Below are 13,392 nucleotides of genomic sequence, written 5' to 3' on the forward strand. Positions count from 1 at the left end.
AATGGAATGGAAAGAAAAAGAAAACAATAATCAAGAAGATAGAGTATGCCAAGTATATGCAGTAGGAATAAGTATTGTTTCATGAAATAATAGTTGTGGTTGCTTGTCTAGTGCATGGCTGAGTGTGTGCATGTGTGTGTATATGTAAGCATGCGTGTGTGTCCTGAATTGCAGAGTGGAAAGCATTTCTATGGGTTGTGGTCAGGAAGTTTGAAAGCTGCCATGTTAGTTATCTATTTCTGTGTAACAAAGTATCCCCCAAAGTTAGCAGCTTAAAGCAGTAAATGTATATTATCTCACAGTTTCTGTGGGGCGGGGATTCAGGAGCTTAGCTGGGTGGTCTGGGTTCAAGGTCTCTCAAGAGGTTGTTGTCAAGACCTTAGCCGGGCTACCATCTTCTCTGAGATTCATCTGGGGCTGAAGGATCCCTACGGTGGTTGGCAGGCCTTATGGGCTGTTGGACAGAGGACTTCAGTTCCTCATAGCATGGGTCTCCCCACAGAGCTGCCTAAGTGTCTTCAAGACCTGGCAGCTGGCTCCCTCCAGAGCAAGCAAGGAAGGGGAGTGTGCCCAAGATGGAAGCCACAGTCTTTTTCAAAAAAAAATTTTAATGAATTTTTTTTTTTTTTTTGCATTTTTAAATTGAAGTATAGTTAATTTACAATGTTGTGTTAGTTTCAAGTGTGGAGCAAAGTGATTCAGTTATATATATATATATATATATATATATATATATATATATATATATATATATTCTTTTTCAGATTCTTTCCTATTATAGGTTATTACAAGATACTGAATATAGTTCCCTGTGCTATACAGTAGGTCCTTATTGTTTCCCTATTTTATATATAATGGTGTGTGTCTCTTAATCCCAAACTCCTAATTTATCCCTCCCCCACCCCTTTCCCCTTTGGTAACCATAAATTTGTTTTCTATGTCTCTGAGTCTGTTTTGTAAATAAGTTCATTTGTATCATTTATTTTTAGATTCCACATATAAGTGATATATGTTTGTGTTTCTCTGACTTTTTTCACTTAGTACGATAATCTCTGGGTCTATCCATGTTGCCACAAATGGCATGGTTTCATTCTTTTTTAATGGAAGCCACGGTCTTTTTTAACCTAACCTTGGAAATGACAATGCTGTCACTTCTGCTAATACTATTAGTCACAGGCCAACCCTCCTACAGTGTGAAAGGGAGCTACCTAAGTGTGTGAATAGGAGGACGTGACAGGTCTGGGGGAATGGAACTGGGTAGAGGTTTGGAATATAGGAGAGCTTATTAGAGGATGAAAGAGGAGTATGAAGAATTCTGGGCTAGAGATGTAAAGCCCGAATTTTTAAGGACAAGTACCAAACCTGAGGATGCTTGATCACTTTTCTTTACGCTTGGCACCAGGCACGCTTACCAGCTTACTGCTTCGAGATCCACAGCCATCTATAGACAGAAAGGTAATTAAAGAGTTCAGAAAGTAGGGCTGCATGGAAAGATGAAAACATTTAGGATAATACAATGTAAAGGGAGGAAAACTGAGGAAAAATTTAACATGTACTTTGTGTTTGCTGTGTGTCTGTTGTTCGTGTTACAGTTCGCACTTTGTTTCAAACAAACGCGCTGTTAGAAAACTTGAATTTCCCACTGAGAGCTGGAAAGGGCTCCAGAAATTCTGTAATTCATCTCCTTTATTTTGTAAATAAGGAACATGAGGCCCGAATAATTTCTTAGTTACAAAAAGGTTTCTTGAACTCTTTATAGAAAAGAATTTTCTAAAGCAACTTTTCTCAAAATTGAGTAAGACCTTTTTTGAAAGAAAAACACTTAAGATCTCCAGGGTTGGCTTAGATTATTATGGAGAAATCTAGGTATCAACTTCTTTTATAACTATAAAAGCAAAACACATTTACAAATTAAATACCAACCAAATGTCAAATCATAAATTTCCAATCAACATTAATTTAATGTGCCAGATTATTGTTTGTCTGAGATGAAATTGCCATTCCTGCGGTAGCCTCCCCCATCCTGGATGGTTATTCTTTCCATCTCTACTGGATAATTCCAGTCAGCCTGCAGAGAAGCCATGTCTCATCTAAAAGATACAAATGAGGACATCCCTTGAGCCTCCACCCCTCCCCAACTGCCGTCCCATTCCTCCTCCCTTTTATAGTGTTTAATTCCTCATGAGGGTTGTCTGGAGTTCTCCCTCTGCTTCCTCTTCTCCCATTTTTCTTTCCTTTTTTCTACCGTTTTATTGTAAGATAAAACATAGATACAGAAAGTCGTATAGAACAGATGGATAGCTCAAGGATGGATAGCTAAGGTGAACCCCCTTGTAACTACCACTCAGGTCAAGAAGTAGAACTTTACCAGCAGCCCCAGAAGCTGCTGCAGGTGCTCTGTTCCAGTCATTGCCTTCTCCTTCTCTCCAAAAGTAACCACCAACATCACCTTCACAGAAATCACTTCCTTGCATTTCTTGTTTCATCATACATGTACATTCCTAGACACTATAGAGGTAGAGTTGCTCGTTTTTCTATCTCTAATCCCCTCTGCCATCCCTTTCTTGTCCTTGAAGTTTATCTATTGAAGAACCCAAGACTTTTGAGCTGTAGTTTCCCACAGTCTGGGGCAGTTCAACACGCTCCTCTGTTCTCCATATCGTCTGCAAAACTGGCAGCTGAGTCCAGAGGCTTGATCACACCTGGGTTCAGTCCTTTCGGCAAGACAAGTGGTGGTCTTACCTTACATCAGAAGCGCATAAAGTCTGCTTGTCTCACTCCAGGTGATGTTAGGAGCCATTAATGGTTATGTCCTAGATCCATTAATTTCCAGGGAGTGGCAAATGGTGAGATGTTAATTCTATCATTTCATTCTCCTTTATTAGTTGGAATTGATGCTCATGGCTTAGGTCCATTAATGTTTAGTGGGTAACAAAATGGCAATAGTCTAATTCTATCATCATGGTGGGGTTTTTTTTTTCATTTATTAGTTTGAATACTTAGAAAGAAATGCTTCCCCTCATCTAGTCTTTGGATGTCCAGTGGTACATTTCATAAAGAAAAGGCAGGATAAATGCTTGGATCTTTCCCTTTTTTTTTCTTACTGGTTGACAAGATAACAGATTGAGTCCTTATTAGCCACTGGAGTTTGCTAATTAATTGTTAGTTTTTTTAATAGCATTATAGACTCATGGGTATCAATTGGTTATAATCATTATTCTCATTGTGGTTCAGAGTCCCATCTTTGGCCCATGGGAACCTCTTCAAGTTGGCCTCTGGTCCTTTTGACATGATCCTAGTATAGTCAACCCTCCATATCCATGGGGGTCTGGTTCCAGAACCCCTGAGGATAGTAAAATCCACGGACGCTCAAATCTCTTGTATAAAATGGTGTAGTATTTTCATATAACCTATCCACATCCTCCCCGATACTTTAAATCATCTCTATATTACTTACAATACCTAATACAATGTAAATGGTATGTAAATAATTATAAATACAATGTAAATGGTTTGTAAAAATAATGTAAATGCTATGTAAATAGTTGTAAATACAATGAAGCTGCTATGTAAATTGTGTGGCAAATTCAAATTTTGCCTTTTGGAACTTTCTGGGATTTTTTTTCTAATATATTCGATCTTTAGTTGGTTGAATCTGAGGATGTGGAACCTTGCAGATACAGATGGTCCACTGTGGTCTCTAATATCTTCCTTGCTCTCTGAACTAGAACCAGTCTTTTTTCCATGAAGCTCTGGTTTCTTTTAGTGGGAAATAGCATTGCAGGACCACAATCTAAGTAGTAGAAATGTTCAGACAGAGCTAGGAATTCATGAGTCCGTGTTGATAGTTCCAAGTCAGATACATGACCACAGGGTTTTTCCTTTACCTTGTCTAGACTATATCCATATCTCCTTTCTTCCCCAATGAGAATCCTGGTTCTCAAGGGCACAGTGGATGTAAGAATTAGAATAGACCATAAGTCCGTATTTACTTTATTCCACATTACACACATAACAGGCTGAGAATTCAAATACTACATACTAGGCTTCCCTGGTGGCACAGTGGTTGAGAGTCAACCTGCCAATGCAGGGGACGCGGGTTCGTGCCCCGGTCCGGGAGGATCCCACGTGCCGTGGAGCGGCTGGGCCTGTGAGCCATGGCTGTTGAGCCTGCGCGTCCGGAGCCTGTGCTCCGCAACGGGAGAGGCCACAGCAGTGAGAGGCCCGCATACCGCAAAAAAAAAAAAAAAAAAAAAAAAAAAGCAGCCAAATACTACATACCACCAATACAATTTCTCAGAACAATTAAAATTTTTTGCACATGCCCTCCTATTTATATAGTTGTATATACATTACCTGGGCATCTACATGTAACCAACACCTACTATATTCTCTCACTTTGTTTGTTTGTTTTTGTTTTTTGGCTGTGCTCTGCAGCACATGGGATCTTAGTTAACCGACCAGGGATCAAACCCATGCCCCCCGCAGTGGAAGCATGGAGTCTTAACCACTGGACCGACAGGGAAGTCCCTATGTTCTCTCACTTTGAACCCTCATTTGGTCTTAGTTCAGCAAGTCACTATTGCTTGTTACCAGTCCTTATGTCAATGCGTCTCTAGTTATTTGGTTGTCAGAAGCTTGTTCTCTAGTAAATTTCTCAGGAAGGGCTCATGAAAACAGTATTCCTTGGTCCATTTTCTTTCCTTGACTATCTCAAATATTCCTCTGACATAAAGCGTGGCTGTCCAGAGGGCAAATGATAATCAGAAGATAATTTTCCCCTTTTTACTTGGATGCCCAAAGGATTTTTTTCTTTCTCTTCCATAGTTCCCTTCAAAAGTTCAACAGTTTTACCAGAATATGACTTGGTGTTGGTCTTTCTGGGTCTTAGTTACTCGGTATGCTTTTTCAATTTGTCATTTCACATCTTTTAACTTCAGGAAAGTTTTCTGGAATTTTAGTTTTAGTATTTGTTCTCTTTCCCTGCTTTGGGTTCTTTTTTAGGGACTTCCATTTTGCATATTGAATCTTCTTTGCCTATCTCCAGTATTTGCCCGAATCTCCTAAATTTGTTTGATATCCTTTCTTTTTTTCTTTAAACATCTTCCTCACTTCCACCTCTGTTTCTCTTAAGGCATACTCTGTTGTGTTTATTCACTTTGTGTTCCATCTAGTTGAGTCTTCATTTCTGAAATGATTCTTTTTTTAAAAGTTTCTACTTCTTTCCTGATTGCTGTTGCCTCATTTTTGAGTTTTTCAAATGCTGATTCATTTTGTTCTTTCCTGTTTTCTACTGTCTTTTCACTTAAGTTGAAATATTGGGTTGGCCAAAGGTTCGTTTGGGTTTTTTCATAATATCTTACGGAAAAACCCTAACAAAGTTTTTGGCCAACCCAATAGACGATTACAGTTTTGATCCGTTGGCACATCTTTTTGGCAAGCTTTCACTATCTGTAGGGTTGTTGTACTACTGACTATCCTTTTTCCTTATAGTAACTTTGTGTTGGATTTGCCTTCCATACTTTTCTGTTGTTCGTTTTTATGAGAGTTTTAGTTTTCCTGAACTTTCTGAAAGACGCTTGGTGCAGATAGCTTTTTCTAGCGACACAGAGCTTCCTCTTCTGCTCTTTTGGTGAAGTGTTTAAAAATATTTCAGCTTACATTACGATTTCCTGGCTCTGCTCCCCTCCCCCGCTGGACCTTCTCTTTCCTTGTATGTGTCATCTTCATCCTCCTTATAGTTTTGATTCCATTCCCAGCACTTTCTCCCCAGTAGGGGCTAGATCTTCCAGCCGCTGTTGGCTTTACTTTCCACCTTGGAGTAGAAAAATCCCTCCGAAGTTTCAGCTGCCATTTTCAAATTGGCCTGCTTTCCAGCTGAGTACCTGTTAGCTCTTTGGGTTCTCCTGTTCCCAGAACTGTTAGATGCCCTGCCACTTCCCTCTCCTTTCTCTACACAGACACTGGCACCACAGGGGCTTTGTGACCCCTGCTTGTGTTTGAGGGTTCATAGGACAACCTGGTCGCCTCGTTTCATTGTAAATGTTGCCCATGGCTTTTGTAGCTATTCTGTCTGTAATTAGATTCTAAAACTAGGCTGTTACCCTCTTCCCAGAGCCTCCCATTCCGCCTTGAACTACTGAAGCCAAATCCAGCATCTGTACCCCGATACCCAATTATATCTCAGAGACAGAGTTTTGGGTGAAGTAGAAAAGAAGAGCTTTATTGCTTTGCCAGGCAAAGGGGGACACAGCGGGCTAAGGCCCTCAAAACTGTGTGTCCCGACCTGGAGGGAGTAGTGAGGAGTTTTATAGCAATGGTTCAAAGAGGGTGTGATCAGCTTGTGGACACTGTTCTGATTGGTTGGTGGTGAGGTAAGCGGGAGTCTGCATTATCAGCCTTCTGGTTCCAACCAGTCTGGGGTCTACATGCTTGTGGGGCAGCAAACAATTAACTTCTTCCACCTGGTGAGGGTTTCAGTGTCTGCAAAACAGCTCAAAGATACTGTTCTGTGTATCCCTTGAGGGGGAACCAGGACCCTGCCCCAAGGCTGCACTATTGTTTCTTGACTGCTCCTCTCTTGTTTCTGGAATGAAGAATGCTGACATCTTCCATTTGTTGGGGGTTTTAGTTCTATAAAGGGCTCAAAGATATCGTTACATGTATGCTTGAGGTGGAACCAGCACCCTGCCCCAAGGCTGCACTATTGTTTCTTGACTGCTCCTCCCTTGTCTCTGCATCCCCTCCCTTCCCTGATTAGCAACAGTCTGAACCTTGGTCTGAACCCCTTGGAACTCCGGGAAGGTCTTGGAGGCTGAATGAAGCCTATTTCCTGTAATCAAGAAATGGGGGGACACAGGAAGGCCCCACAGGGTCCTGCTCGGTTTCACTACTGCAGTCAGCTTTGCCCTACCATCCCCCAACCCCCCTCCCCACCCTGGAACTGCTCCTGTAAAAGTCAGCAGTGACCTTCACTTTGTTAGATCTCAGCCCTGCCCCCGTTTCTTAGTAGCGCTTGGTACAGTTGACCTCACCTTCCCGCCTAAAACACTTTCTTCTTTTGGTGTCCAGGATACCACACCTCTTAGTTTTCTCCATCATTGGCTGGTATGTGTCATTGGGGGTACAATTAACCTCATTGAATGGATGAGGGTTGAGAGAGGCTACCTAACTTGCCCAAGGCACCTGGCTAACTAGCCAAGATCAATTGCTAAATATTTCTTAAGCATCTGTGATGTGCCTGTCACTGTACTCAGCACATAAACAGTAATGTCTGCGCTCGGGAGGAGCTCACACTGTCCCAGGGCAGGAAAAGAGAGCACTTGAAACTATAGTGAATCTGTAAGTGGTAACTAGTGGCTGGGAGAGGAGATCCAGGTGGGCTAGGGAAGTGAGGGAAAGCATGAGAAGTAGGACTTGGCCTTGGGAGATGGGTAGGATTTGAACAGGAGATGGGGAGGAATAGTGGGGATGAGATACGGTTAAGCAGCTCAGGTGAGGTCAGGGCGTAGGGGATCCCGAAAACCAGGCCCCCAGAGGCTGGAGAACTCCTATGGTCTTGAGGCCTGTGGCTCCCTCTGGCCACCACCTCCCTGCCTTGTAGCCTCACACAGCCTCATTTCTAAGTCAACTTCTCCATCCCTTCTTTCTCTCGAAGTTCTCTCACCGTACCCCCAAGAAGTATCATGTCACCACCCTCACCAATATCCTGAATTTCTTGGCTTCTTTATCCTCCTCCATGCATGGCCTGAAAACCTCCAGCCTGAGGTGAGTCCTACACCCAGGCCACTGGGTTCAACCACGCAAGAGTGTTAGGGGTGTATTAGGAACACTGCAGATTGATTGCCCTCGGTGTCAGGTGACCCCTTGACCGAGGTGGTCCATCTCTCGGCTCCCAAGCAGCCTGTTCGACCACTACCAGCCACTTCTCACAATGTGTGACCCTGGTGGTATCCTGTGAACTCCCAGGGCCCTCGTATCTAGTGACGTTGCCCCCAACCTGCAGGGCACCTGGCTCGCAGAGGTTTCAGTAAATGCTTATAACAAATACATAAATGACTCAAGGGTCCGTGGGGTTCCTGATCTGAGAGATAAACCAATTTAAAATGCCCCCACTAGGGAATTCCCTGGCAGTCCAGTTGTTACGACTCTGTGCTTCCACTGCAGGGGATCTAGGTTCGATCCCCGGTCAGGGAACTAAGATCCTGCAAGCTGCACAGTGGGGGGCCCCCGCCCCCAAAAAAGGCCCACACTAATAGGGTGTCAGGAGAGGAAGAATGCATGGGGTGGGCTGAGGAGACGGGAGTAAAACCCAAAGACGCAGTTTCACATGATGAGACGGCACACAGGCTAGAGGTGCATTTTCTCTTCCTGATGCTTTATGACCTTTCTGCTTTCCCCTCCCCTTTTGCCCTTTGCTAACTGCTAGTTTATTTCCCCCTTTCTGGGCATTCTCCTTCCTCACCAGTCCTGTAAGAATTGGGGGCAAATGTTAGGAAGGGCCCTGAAGAGAGTTCATAAGTAGAGAGATTTTTACCACCATCGTCATCATCATCGGTGGTGGAGATTGTGGTGGTGTCCTTAGGAAACCTCGCATCAGATGGGTATTGTTCTTTGACTTGTAAATTCCCTTTCTTGGAAATTTGGCAATCTTGGACTTACAAGGGTCCATTTGGCAGCTAATGAGATGAGGCTAGGAGCCAAAAATCTCAAACCCAGCAGAGACCAGGCATGGTTTCACCACGCCCTCGGTAGCTCATCCCAAGATGCGTGTGTGTGGCAGTGCCACCGGGAGCAGGTGGCCCCTTACGGAGGGGGGTGGACTGTGCAGGAAGAGGTTGAATAAACGGAAACCCCCCAACAAGTTCCTCCATCCCACTGAGTATATCAGAGGCTACAGGAGTTATTTATTTGAATTAACACCTAGGAAGAAGTTTAATCAGGCAAGGGAATGGGATGCAAATCAAGAGACAAAAACGTGCTTTTTTTCCTTCTCCATCTATTTCCTTTTCCTCTCATTCTCTTTGTTCCCAATTTGAGAAAAGTCACCCCAGACTCCCTGCTGTTCCCTGGATAAGTATCAGGTCTCGAATGCTTCCTCCCCCTCCGAGCAGATTAAACTAGGTGAACAAAGAGGATCTTGCCTCAGTTATTTTATCAACCAGAAGCAAGGCCGACGTGTCTTTATTACCCCTTCCCCACCCCACCCACAGTGGGACCTTCCCTGTGGGAGCCTGGAGCCCTGAGCAGGAGGCGCCCACAGGGGCTGCTGTGGGCCAGGCTGAGAAGCCATCCCAGGGAACACAGTGATGTCACAGCTTTCCATAAACACACTTGGGGAATTCCCTGGCGGGCCAGTGGTTAGGAGTTGGCGCTTTCACTGCCGAGGGCACAGGTTCAATCCCTGGTCGGGGAACTGAGATCCAACAAGCCATGCAGCACGGCCAAAAAACAAAACACACACTTGAAATTCTGTTTCCTGAGTCACAACTGAGGTCTCTCCCGCCTTAATATAAGTTCAAGATACAGCACTGAAGATACTGTTGAGCTACAGCTCCACTGGAAATTCTAGGTCACTTGAGATTTTGTGTATTGGCTAACCCAAAACTGTCAGCCACGTACAAGGGAGGTACCCCTTCTTCCCTTAAAAGTTTGATTTGGTTGACAGTACACAGAATACCAAGCCTGTTTTCTAGTTGGAAAGGTGGCACCATATACATATGTTGATGGAAGGGAAACAAGTCTGTGGGCCACAGACAATTTTAGGGAGTGTGTTAAGCTAACTTGTGTGTGTCACCGTTGACATAACACATTCAGTGTGCGGGGGGTGTCCTAGGCACTGGCCATGTGGGTGCAGAGGGCCCGGGGCTGGGCTAGGAATCCAGAGACCCGGGTTCTACCTTGAGCTGAGCCACTAGCTAGTGCTGTGGCCTGGGGAAGCCAATCTGAGCTTCCGTTCTCTCATTTGACGTAAAAACCGTAGTTGCCTGTTGCATAGGATTATAGTGAGAATTAAGTGAACGATGTGTGAGCAGAGACAGCTTGTACAGAAACTAAAGCCCTGTACAAATGTGAGATACTAAGGAAGTAAACAAGCCCTACATCCAAGAGTGAAGAAAACCAACATTTTTATCATCAACCAGATGGCTTATTTGTATCTTTGTTTGGCTTTTCCTACATCAAATACGTTTTGTTGTTGTTGTTTTTAATTTTATTTCTTTAATTGAAGTGTAGTTGATTTACAATGTGTTAATTTCTGCTGTGCTGCAAAGTGGCTCAGTTACACACATGTATACATTCTTTTTTATATTCTTTTCCATTATGGTTTATCACGTGATATTGTATATAGTTCCCTGTGCTATACGGTAGGGCCTTTTTGTTTTTGTTTGTTTGTTTGTTTGTTTTGCGGAACGCGGGCATCTCACTGCTGTGGCCTCTCCTGTTGCGGAGCACAGGCTCCGGACGCGCAGGCTCAGCGGCCATGGCTCACGGGTCCAGCCGCTCCGCGGCATGTGGGATCCTCCTGGATCGGGGCACGAACCCACGTCCCCTGCATCGGCAGGCAGACTCTCAACCACTGCTCCACCAGGGAAGCCCGTTTTTGCTTTTTTTATTAGCCTCTGGGACAAAAGAGAAAGCAGACCCAGTTTCCCCTCCCAGGTTCAACACACACTTTGCTGGCAGGCTCGCTGTTTCTAATCGAGGGGCCAGCCATGTCCAGCCGGCTGACATGAGAACTGGTAGCATAAAGGCACTTTAAACATTCACCAGCAGCATATCACCGAATGCACTGCAAAGGCCTAGTGTAGATACAGTCATGGATGAACACACTCTCATTCATTTACTGTATGTATTAAACTTGGATGCTTTCATGCCACATCCACAGAGTTGAGTTGTGACAGAGACCATATGGCCCACATAAGCAAAAATATTTATTCTCTGCCCCTTAGCAGGAAATGTCAGTGGAGCCCTGCCCTCGATTGTATAACCACAAACTTATAGTAAATATCAGAAAAAGCACTCCAGCATGCTTTTGCTCTCCAAGCCCTACAGAGAGGATCTCTTGTGTGATACAGTCACAGATGAACGCTAGAACCCGGGTCTCTGGATTCCTAGCCCAGCCCCAGGCCCTCTGCACCCACATGCCCAGTGCCTAGGACACCCTCTGCTCACTGAACGTGTTATGGCAACGGTGACACACACACGTTAGCTTAACTCACTCCCCGAAATTATCTGTGGCCCACAGACTTGTTTTCCTTCTGTCATCTGGTGGAGATACAGTCACAGATGAATGCTGGAGTGCAAGACTTAAAATTCCAGCTATTCACATTGTCTCATCACATTCTACTCACGCCTCAAATAATACCGTGGGATTAGTTACTCCTGCCATCGCTGGTCAACCAGCATTGCTGACAGCGCCAGAAGTGGTGGAACGGAGGATCAAAAACATTTTTCAGAAACGAAATTCTGTGAAATATGTAATATATTATTATATACTCTCTATTATTACAATATATATATTATGAACACAGTAATATATTAATACACATTAATATATTAATTAGAGTATTTATATAAAATTTCTCGCTAACATAACTAGCAATGCCCTAGAGCAGGGGTTGACAGCTACAGACCCACAGGCCAAATCTGGCCCACTGTTTGTAAATAAAGTTTTATTGGCACACTCATTCATTTACAATATGTATTGAACTTGGATGCTTCCATGCCACATCCACAGAGTTGAGTTGTGACAGAGACCATATGGCCCACATAACCAAAAATAATTATTCTCCGCTCCTTAGCAGGAAAAGTCAGTGGAGCCCTGCCCTCGATTATATAACCACAGTCTTCCAGTAAAGATTAAAAAAAAAAAAAAACGCACTCCAGCACACCTTTGCTCTCCAAGCCCTACAGAGAGGACCTCTTGTGTGTATGTGCTGTGTCGTGGGCTCCTCTGTCAAGACACTGACTCATTGGATTGTTATTGTGTATTTGCTTGTTCCCTTCCCTCCAGACTGGGAGCTCCTTGAGGGCAGGGCTTGGGGTTTATTCCCATGTCCATCCCCACTCCAGCCCAGGAGGGTCTTCCTAAGTCAAGGTTAAGGGGATGCAGTCCCTCATTCCCTTCTCAGAGGCTAGAATCTGCTCAGGGAGACAGACCAGGAACAGCCTTAGAGTCTCAGCATCAGTGTGATGAGAGTCACAGGGCGGGCGAGCCCAGAGCATCCTGGGAGCTCTTGGAGGGCCCGAGAAGCACATGCCTGAGCTGATTCTTGAAGGAGTCACCGGGCAGGAGGGGTGGGGGTGGGGGGACTCACACAATGAACGGCACATGGAAAGGCCCGCAGGAGAGGGGCAGCAGACGTGGTTCAGTTTGGCTGAAGTGTGGCTCTTGGCAGTGTCTGGGCATCGCTTTGGGTGGCGGATGCTGCAGAGTTGATGGCAGCACTGGCCTGGCTGGATGCTGTGGTGGCTGGAGTCTAGCCAGCGTGGAAGCAGCTGCAACTCTGCCACTTACAACTCTATAAACGTGGGAGTTTATTCCAGTTCATAGCTTCTCATCAGCAATTTCCCAAAGATAGAGCAGTATTTCCCAGCCTTGGGATCTGAGTTAACACAGTCAACAGGCCATGTTTCTTGCCAGACGCTAGCATGTAGTTAAAAGGAAACATACAAATGTTGGTAAATGTGCCCTGTGGTCTTTGGTCCCCCAAATCTTTGACCCGGACTCTGTGAGTAATCAAGAAGCTGGTGATGATAAAGAAGACAAATTTAAGAAACACTTAAAATTTCTTAAAACAAATGTCAGTGCTGTCCATCGAGTGATGAATGGATAAACAAAATGTGGTGTAGCCATGCAATAGTATATTATTCAGCCACAAAAAAAGAACAAAGTACTGGGACTTCTCTGGTGGTCCCAGTGGTTAAGACTCTGAGCTTCCACTGCAGGGGCCACGGCTTCGATCTCTGATCAGGGAACTAAGATCCCACAAGCCACGTGGTGCAGCCAAAAAGAATAAGTAAAAAATCTTAAAAAAAATAAAATAATGAAGTACTATTACATGGCTACAACATGGATGAACCTTGGAAACATTCTGCTGAGTGAACGCAGCCGGACACAAAAGGTCGCATATTGTACGATTCCATTTATGTGAAATAACCAGAATAGGTAAATCCATAGAGACAGATGCAGACTGGTGGTTGCCAGGGGCTGGGAAGAAGGAGGAAGTGGAGACAACCATTTAATAGGTCTGGGGTTTCCTTTTGAGGTGAAGAAATGCGTTGGTACTGGAGGGAGGAGGCGGTCACTCAGCATTGTGACTGTACTAAATGCCACTGGATTGTTCACTGTAAAATGGTCGATTTGGGGACTTCCCTGGTGGTCCAGTGGTG

At 44.4% G+C, this 13,392-nt stretch overlaps 1 protein-coding gene across 2 annotated transcripts in view; it reads left to right on the top strand.

Annotated features, from left to right (window-relative positions):
- Positions 1 to 13,392, top strand: part of NID1 (nidogen 1) — a 91,927-nt gene that overhangs the window by 60,246 nt on the left and 18,289 nt on the right. The window lies entirely within an intron of this gene.

Source organism: Kogia breviceps, chromosome 2 (genome assembly GCF_026419965.1).
Source record: "Kogia breviceps isolate mKogBre1 chromosome 2, mKogBre1 haplotype 1, whole genome shotgun sequence".
Lineage (NCBI taxonomy): Eukaryota > Metazoa > Chordata > Mammalia > Artiodactyla > Physeteridae > Kogia > Kogia breviceps.